This window comes from Gossypium raimondii, chromosome 9, assembly GCF_025698545.1.
Source record: "Gossypium raimondii isolate GPD5lz chromosome 9, ASM2569854v1, whole genome shotgun sequence".
Classification (NCBI taxonomy): domain Eukaryota; kingdom Viridiplantae; phylum Streptophyta; class Magnoliopsida; order Malvales; family Malvaceae; genus Gossypium; species Gossypium raimondii.
This window is the reverse complement of record NC_068573.1, coordinates 43,140,081-43,147,957: the sequence shown is the minus strand read 5'-3', so window position 1 is coordinate 43,147,957 and position 7,877 is coordinate 43,140,081. Positions and strand designations below refer to the sequence as shown.

At 30.6% G+C, this 7,877-nt stretch overlaps 1 long non-coding RNA gene across 1 annotated transcript; it reads right to left on the bottom strand.

Annotated features, from left to right (window-relative positions):
• Positions 1–4,221: 4,221 nt before the first annotated feature.
• On the bottom strand, positions 4,222–4,641 carry LOC105799985 (uncharacterized). The gene is made up of 3 exons (XR_008188627.1): positions 4,573–4,641; positions 4,426–4,466; positions 4,222–4,240 (listed from the first exon to the last, which is right to left on the bottom strand). It is a non-coding gene; the product is annotated as an uncharacterized LOC105799985 (long non-coding RNA).
• Between the last annotated feature and the right edge of the window lie 3,236 nt (positions 4,642–7,877).

The following is a 7,877-nucleotide window of genomic DNA, read 5'->3' as shown; positions in this document are numbered from 1 at the left end:
TCGATTTTTCTTTTTACTATTTTTGAGTTAAAAAGATTTGAAAAACAACTAATTTCTCCCAATGATTTAAAATTACTTGTTCACACCTTTCTCAATAATTAAGTCAATAAACATTTTTTTAAAGAGGCAAAGGGTTGAAAGCCTTCATGACTTTGGCTATTCGTGAGCCATTGTCTTTCACAAGAGTGTGCGAAGATTGGTTGATGTGTCTTCATCTCATAAGGTCATGTGTAGGGAAATATAATAATTTTTTTTTTTAATTTTTGGAATTTTATACTATAGACTTTTTTGCACACCCTCAATCTACCTGGAACGAGTGAGAATTGCTAGATGGATGTATCTATAAACTTGATTTTTTATTTTAATCTCGCAACTTTTAAAGTAATTAGCTTTTGGCTTTTGAAACCCAATCAACATTTTTTTTTGTTAAAGCTGAAAATTTAGTTTAGGTAAGACTTGATCATGGGTCGGATCACCCGTCCAGACTTGAAGGTTCGCTCGAAAAGTGAGAGGGTTTGGGCAAAAATATAGGCTCGGAAAGTGAGATTGGACAAAAATTAAGACCCGTTTTTAAATAAGTCGGGCCTCGGGTAGAATTTTTTGGCCCAGGTTCGACCTGAATCATGTGTATATACTTTTTTTTTTGCATTTTTAATTTGTTGGGAAACATTTATTTTAGTATTTTTAGTGTATTTGATGTACTATATTTTTTAAAATTTGTTTTTATATAAAAATAATAATCCAAAAAAATTTATTACGGTCGGATTAGGTCAGGTCAAGCTCGGGTTTAGCAATTTTAATATGGGCCGAGTTTGGACAAAATTTTAAGTATATTTTTTGGGCTAGGTTGGACCTGAGCCTAGAAAACGAACCTAAAATTCTGCATCAGCCCAGCCCGGCCCGACCCGACCCATTAATAGATTTAGTTGAGCTTTTGGGCATTACGATTACTGTTTCCTTTTTCGGATCTTCATATTTGCTTTCAGTGCCACCTTTTTCTTTTAAACCAACGGTTGAAGAGAGGGTTTGAGCACTTTGTTGTAGTGTTTTTGTTAAGAAACTGGTATTTTAATGGTATAAAATTTTGAAAATATGGAAAAAAAAGAAAAAAATGCTTTAAAATTTTCGTAAATGATTTTTTGTATTATTTAAATAAAATACCTTATACTTGTCATTCATGTAAATTTTCAAATAAATTCAATATCTCTATCATATTGATTTACAATATTGTCTATATAACTTTATATTTAGCGTTTTAAACTTTTTACATAAAATAAATATTTTTTAAAATTACTCTAAATTTGGCATGTATGATTTATATGAATGAAATATGAAATAGGACAGTTTGATTGTTAAAATTCCAATAGTAGAAAAATTATAAAAGGGTGTAAAACCATATTAGTTTTATACCAATATAAGTGGATATCTCCTTTTACTATACATATTTTATATTATTTTAATAAAAAGCAAGCAAATCAATATTTAACAGAAAATGATTTGTAATATGATTAATCCATACTTTTTTTTAAGGTACATTTATTAATTCATTCAATGAATGAAATCATATAACTCAGAGAAAAAAATAGCAAACACTCGGTGTAGATGATGAATGACAAGCTCCATCAACACAACAAAGGCTTTAGCACTAACATCAATAGAACATTATGACACATTGAAAAATGCTTCTGTTATAACTCTAGCACGACATATCTGGAGTGATTGCAAGCACTTAATGTGATAAGGAAATCAGCCCCGGATGGTCCAAAGCGGGGGGCAAAAATCGACAAAAGTATCAAGTATTCACCAAACTAGAAAGGACGACAATAAAATCATCCGTAAGATCACTTGTAAAACTAAGATTACATGCATAAGCAAGAATAAAAAACGTACTACAAGAGCAGACAAAAACTTTTAAAACTAAAGACTTATTAAACAATGAAAAAGCAAACAAAAAAAATATAAAACTTAAGACAACACGGGTCTAAATCGATACTTGAAATCATTTATTATTATACTCTCAAAACAGAAACAGATTAAGAAGTTGACGAAGAGCTACCTACTTTTCAACAAAAACTATTGATGGCCGGTGGAGTTTTAGCAAGCAACAAGCACCATTATCTGTCTATCACAACTTGTAAAGATAACAAAGATACCCACAAAATAGATTTGCAAACTGAAAAGAGAGAAGACATATATAGTGAATGAAAATAAGAAAGAAAGGGTTGATGGGAGAGGAAAAAGGCGGGCGATAGCCAGTCCGGATATTGGCACCGCTGCCGAGCAAAACAAAAGATAAAAAAACAAATAGCTTATTAATTCATACTTTTTTTTATACAATATTGAAGTAAAGATGGGATAATACGATTTGAACTCATACTAAATATCTAAATATGTGTCTAACAAGAATTTTAACCACCGTTTTATAATAATAATATTATTTTATGGTTCTAGAATGATTTGAAATATGATAGTAGATATTATTTGATGTGGAGAAAGGTTGGTTTGAAAGTGACAACATAATTGAATAATAATGTGAGAGGATGGCGGTCAATTCCTCCAATGCTTGTGCTTTGAGTTTTGTTTATAAAAATGTAATTACAGTTTCCTAATTAGTTAATACCGTTTTGTTAGAAAGAAAAGTATTGCATAATCCTAAATAAGAAATAGTGATTTATTCTTCATGACAAATAATAACATGGAGGGCACGTTTGGTTCGCTGTATTGGAATAGAGACGTAATAGCAAATCAATTGTTTGGTTGAATGTAATGGAATAGAAGCGTAATAGTATTCTTGTGTTTGGTTGAATGGAATGGAGGTGTAATAGCATAATGGAAAAAACTAAAATGACTAGAATACCCTTAACAGAAATTTGTTTAGGTAAATTAAATGATTATTGTTATTGCTATTAAATTTTAATAAGATTATTAATATCAATAATAAATAATTTAATCATATTTTAACATAATAATTATTAAATATATTATAATTAAAATATATAATTTAATAAAATTCTTAATAATCAATATTCTTATATGAATTTATATACTCATTTCCTTTTATATATTAATATACCACATTAACCGATTTATATTTATATCAATGACACAAAAAATTTGGGAGAAGATTTTTGAGGACTGCTTTTGTTTGCAAATAACATCATTCATTCTGTGGGGAAAAAATTATGAATGAGCCTGCTTATTAATTACCTTTTTTATTTTGTACTGAAGTAGTTGCCACTGGTTCAAAAGTCGATATATATGTAATATTATTAAAATAATATTTTTATTGTAATTATTTAAAAATATTTTTAATTAATGCGGTGTATATGAATATACACATTTAATTAGTTTTATTTTTAATAAAATTTTTCTAATTTATTCATTTAATTTTAATCACCTTACAATTTATTCATTGTATTATATCTATTGATCTAATTTTAATAAATTGAATATTTGTTTTTAATCAAGTTCTTTACTTGATTATATCTAATGTTCCAATTTTAAAAATTCGATTAAAATTTTCGAACTACATCAACTTAAGAAATTTGATCCCAAATTCAAATTAAATATACCAATAAAAATCAACTTACTACATCACCACTTGCAAAATATAACTCTCCAAACATTACTATGGAGTAAACCCAAAAAAAACAGAACATATATATGTCTTACAATTTTTCTTTAGTTTAGAAGGTTTGATAAGTTACCAAACCTCTTGAATTGCAACTACAGCTTCAGCTTGCCAACGATTTATGTCTGGAGCAAATCGGTAGCTAACAGTCCAATACCTACAAAATTCCACATAGAACATCAATTTACTGGAACAACAGTGGTCAGAATAATAATATATGACTTATGTAACTATTACACAAGTAATGGTACTATGACTTGAGAACAATTCAGGGACAACATGAAACTGGAAAAAGATCATCAATACAAACTACTACAGCAGCAATAAAATTTTTATTGCAATTTCACCCAAAGTATATGGACGACATCCCATTGCCTCAGCACTAACATAGCACATTATTTTTCTTAATAGAACAATTGGGCAATAAACTGATTTAAACAACAAAGTTGAGTTAGTAAAGGAATATATGACAACTATTAAAAAAACATATCTTACATCTAGATCATACTTTTTAAAACAATCTTCACATAGTGCCCTATCATATGTCCTCTTTGTTTTATTTATTTTCCACATTAGCATGTTGCATCAAAGCTGGACATTGACAACAAACTATGACCAAATCACAATACAAAATTAATACTTAAGCCTGAATACCTTTGCAAACCACATAAATAAATGAAATGAACGAAAAAGGACATATACGAGGCAATATTTACAATCAAAATAAAGAAAGGTAGCATCAATCTCAACCCTAAGAAAGAAAGTATTTTATAGCAAGATTCTAAAATACTCACTTCCTTAAGCATTCATCATAAAAGCCATACACTTGAGTAATCTGCGTTTAAAACATGAAATCATTAACAAGACATGAAACAATAAAGACGATATAACTGGCAATGAAAAATGGAAAACATAAATGACGCACAAATAACATAGCATACCTGACGGCTCTCATGATTTCCCCTGAGAATTGTTATCCGTTGAGGGTAACGCACTTTGAGGGCTACCAAAAGCTGATCAAGAATCATCACAAGCAAATTAAGAGTTGCAACTATAAGAAAACACAATTAATTGCAATCAGTTAAGGTCATTGAAAATTCATTCATAGAATGAACAACAATATTTATAGCATTATTCCTGAGACTCCACCTCATCTAGACTACTTATGACAACAGGAAAGAAAAAAGAATCGATTATACATTATAATCCCTTTGTTGTAGTGATCAACCCACAAGTATGGTAGGATATGAAACCCAAACAGCAGATAGAACTCCAACAGAAAAAATACAAATTTAAACTTTAAAGATGAAATTATTAAGAGGGGCAGTCATATGGTCCCTAGACCATAAAACAAACACGAAAAATACCCCCCAAAAAATTCTAACAAAAAGAAGTAGAAAAAACAATAAAAGAATGTAAAATTAAATAGATAATCAATCTCTGCAAGTGGCAAGACACTAATTTCATAGAACAAACAGAGAGCAATTTACACAATATAAATGGACTTAAGCAGGTTTGGCCAACAGCAGACAACTTTAGAAACAACATAAGTCATCCTTGAACAACATAAATTAGGACATACAATGCTGCAAACAACCTCAGCACCCTTTGCAAACCTACCGAAGCTTTTAAGCAATGGTAATATCCAATGGTAATACCCTTGAACAACATAAATTCGTCTTCTTTTGTCTGAACTTTTAAGGGCTTAAAAATCCAAAACTTAACTACTACACTCTACTCTTTAAGCAATGGTAATATCCAAAGGATCCCTTTTACATCGAAGAATGTAGCTTCAGTCCATATTGCATCCGATGATTAGTTTCTACATCTAAACCTTTTATGGACTCATCAAAATGCAATGTCAAAATTAAAGTATTTTTCTTTTCAGTTTGCAATTGAAGAATAAAAAGTGTCAGTTTCTTAATTTTTACTTTAGGTGGAAAAGTATTACACATACGAATCTTCTGCTAAACCACAGTACAGCCAAACAATCAAATCGACAATTTAGCAAATTACAGGAATCAACAACAAAATAGAAAAAGAAAACTTCAAATTTAACATGATGTGATAAAAATCGAAATACCCAAATCCAGTTTCTCAATTTAATTTCAAACAGAAACCCCTACTATGTGAGATTAAGCAAATGGAAATTAGCAATTTATCATAATCATACCACTCAGACGCAAGTTCATTTTTTGGACAACCGATTCATACATGATAATAACTTGCATGTGAACATTAGCAGTCTAACGTATGCATTCATGAAAATATGAAGGTCATGAAGCAAATTATTAGAGAGACAGAGAGAGCAAATCTGCAAAAATAAAATAATAATAAGGTTGTATCTTCGTTACCGGTTTCAATGGACAGAACACAGTTTCACCGATGGAGAGGAACGAAAAACGTGAGATGGAGCTGCTTTCTGATCGGTGTTCGAAGTCCAGTTGTGACGCCAAAGAGAGGTAAGACATAAAGGTAGAAGCGTGAATCGGTGGAGACAAAAAGGTAAGACAGAAATGTGAGGAGAGTGGAGAAGAAAGGTAGAAGGAAGAAATAGAAGACGGTGGATTTTGGGTAAGATAGAAGCGTGAATCGGGAGGGTAAAACAGGGACCAAAACTCAATCAGGACCTAAACTGAGCACAAGGAAGGGATTAGAAATTGGTGGATTTTGGGGATTAGATCAGTAATGTAATAGACCCGTATTAGGTTAATACACCCAACCAAACAATGTATTGAGTGGGGCCCACGATTAGGGGTGTAATGGCTATGCCAATACACCCAACCAAACATGGTGAGATTGTTTTGTGATTGACGATACAATCACCCGCAACGGGGCCATCTCCATCTTCCTCTTCTTATTTTTTTATTCTTCATCTTTACCATTTTTTTATTTGTTTTCGTCACTAAATTATAAAAAATTTCGGTTTCGTTTTTAATATTTTAAATCATTTTTATATGACCACTCTCCGTTAAATGGTTAATGGAAATGATGGTGTTACCTTTCTTCTAACTAGTATAATAACATATTTAGTCCTTAATGTTCACACATTTTATCGTTTAATCCCAATTCTATATAGTTCAATAATTTTAAACTTATTTTTATAAATTTTATCAATTTTATCCTAACTCATATAATTAAATGATTTTCATATATTATGAAAAGTATAAAATATAATATTATTTATATATTTTGAGGAAATATTATATTATTTATATCTAGTTTAAGGTTTCATTTGCTCAAAATTTTGAATATTTTATTGTGTTGTTTTTCTTTGCATGGTAGAGATTAGGGAAGTGCTATATTTATAAATAATATTATATAAATAACATATATTTTGTACTGATGAAAATGTTATATTTAGAAGAAATGAGATTAATTATTATACAATGTTATATTTAGTGCCCATTTGAACTTAGAAAATGAGATTTTTTTATTATGATTTTCTTTCCACTTTCAAAAAATTATTAAAAAATAAATTATTTTACACCCTTCAAGTACCAGTAAGTAGGTGTTAAAAAATATTATGTTTGTAAATGAAATGCAATTAACTATATATAAAGAATTCAAATGATTGTCAATAATGTCTTGGTTGTGTTGGTAAGTGTTGATGTCTGTATATGCCACATGTAGAGTCCCCATTGGTGGGTTAGATACCAAGTGGTCCACCACCATAGGCTTAGGTAAGGTGGCGATTAGAAGTGCTATCAACCATTTCAGATGGGATGTAGTAGTTGGGCTTAGAGATGGTAGTTAGTGAGTGAAGCCCATATAGACCCACGCGAATGTTAAGCCAAGGAGTATTTTCGAAGGGTCTGCTCGAGAAGTAGGTGGGGCCTTCGTGAGGTGTAAATTTGAGGGGTGCGCCCTAGGAGTTGTCTCTAAGGAGTGAGGATATAACAATTGCTCCTCAGTCGAGAAGGAGGTTATACAGTGGCCTCTCTCGAGACATTGTTAGGTGTTAAGTTGTCTAAAACATTGGGTGAGAATTATTGTGCTGAATTAGAAGTTTAAATTTTGAAATGTTATGAGCTTGCATTCGGAGGTATGTTTGTGGTTTGTATTGCTTGGAGGTGCACGAATGTGTGTACTTGCATTTATGGTTATGTGTTATAGTGCATTATAGGGAAACATTGCTAATTATTATCTGACGTTTCAACATTTAAACTCATCAAGTGTACCTAGTTCTCATTAGTGCTTGTTGAAATGTATTCTAGAAGCTTCCTTGGACCGAAAGGTTTATAAA